This window comes from Schistocerca gregaria, chromosome 6, assembly GCF_023897955.1.
Source record: "Schistocerca gregaria isolate iqSchGreg1 chromosome 6, iqSchGreg1.2, whole genome shotgun sequence".
Taxonomy (NCBI): Eukaryota; Metazoa; Arthropoda; class Insecta; order Orthoptera; family Acrididae; genus Schistocerca; species Schistocerca gregaria.
Window position 1 is genome coordinate 558,232,907 of NC_064925.1, and position 1,656 is coordinate 558,234,562.

The window sequence follows — 1,656 nt, forward strand, 5'->3', positions numbered from 1 at the left end:
ATATCATTCTTGTGCAACATAGTAATGAGTGCTGTCGACAAGGAATCTCAGATCATTCCATACTCCTAGATTTTCAGAAGGCTTTTGATACCTTTCCTCAAAAGTGACTATTAATCAAATAGCTTGCGTATGGAGAAATGGTCTCAGTTGTGTGACTGGATTCATGGTTTGCTGTCAGAAAGGTCACAGTTCGTAGTGACAGACGGTAAATCATCGAGTAGGACAGAAATATCTGGCGTTCCGCAAGGTAGTGTCTTAGACTGTCTGCTGTTCTTGATTTACATAAACGATCTAGGTGATAATCTGAGCAGCCCGCTTGGACTGTTTGCAGATGGCGCTGTAATTTACCGTCTAGTAAAATCATCACACAATCAATTCCAATTACAAAATGATGTAAAGAGAATTTCTGCATGGTGTGAAAAGTGGCAATTAGCACTAAACAAAGAAAAGTGCGAGGTCACCCACATGGGTACTAAAAGAAATACGATAAATGGGACAAATCGAAGGGCTGTCATTTTAAGTAAATACCTAGAAATTACAGTTACGAGCAACTTAATTTGGAAGGACCACATAGATAATAATCTACATCTAGATCTACATACATACTCAGCAATCCACCATATGGTGCGCGGCGGAGGGTACCTCGTACTACAACTAGCATCTCCTCACCTTGTTCCACTCCCAAACAGAACGAGGGAAAAATGACTGCCTATATGCCTCTGTACGACCCCTAATCTCTCTTATCTTATCTTTGTGGTCTTTCCGTGAAATATAAGTTGGCAGCAGTAAAATTGTACTGCAGTCAGCCTCAAATGCTGGTTCTCTAAATTTCCTCAGTAGCGATTCACGAAAAGAATGCCTTCTTTCCTCCAGAGACTCCCACCCGAGTTCCTGATGCATTTCCGTAACACTCGCGTGATGATCAATCATACCACTAACAAATCTAAAAAATGTGGAACGATTTTGCGTGTCATCCTTGCACAGGGGTCATGCTAATCTTCTGTGTATCGTTCCAATTTTAGTATATGTACCCCCGAAGCGAGTACAATGTAAGGTAGGTGAAACAAAGACTGAGCTTTGTTGGCAGAACACTTAGAAGAGGCGTCAGACGCACTGAAGACGCAGCATACATTACACTTGTCCGTCTTCTGCTGGATATTGCTGCGGGGTGTCGGATCCTTACCAGGTAGGATTGACGGAGGACATCGAAAAAGTGCTAAGGAGGGCACTCGTTTCGTGTTATCGCGCAATAGGGGTGAGAGTGTCACTGATACAAAGGCGGTTTCCTATTCGACGAGATCTATGTACGAAATTTCAGTCACTAACGTTCTCTTCTGAATGCGAAAATATTTTGTTGACACCCACCAACGTAGGGAGAAATGATCATCACACCAAAGTAAGAGATGTCAGAGCTCGAATGGAAAGAAATAGATGTTCCCTGTTCCAACGCGCCATTCGAGAGTGGAATGGTAGAGAAGTAGTATGAAAATGATTCCGTGAAACCTCTACCAGGCTCTTAAGTGTGAACTGCAGAGTAACAATGTAGATGTAGATGCGGACCGACCGCCGTGTGAACCTCAGCCCTCAGGCGTCACTGGATGCGGATACGGAGGCGCATGTAATCAGCACACCACTCTACCAGCCATGGTCAGTTTC

General features: G+C 43.6%; 1 pseudogene; it reads right to left on the minus strand.

Moving 5' to 3' along the window:
* Positions 1-946: 946 nt before the first annotated feature.
* LOC126279742 (U6 spliceosomal RNA) lies at positions 947-1,046 on the minus strand (annotated as a pseudogene).
* Positions 1,047-1,656: the final 610 nt, after the last annotated feature.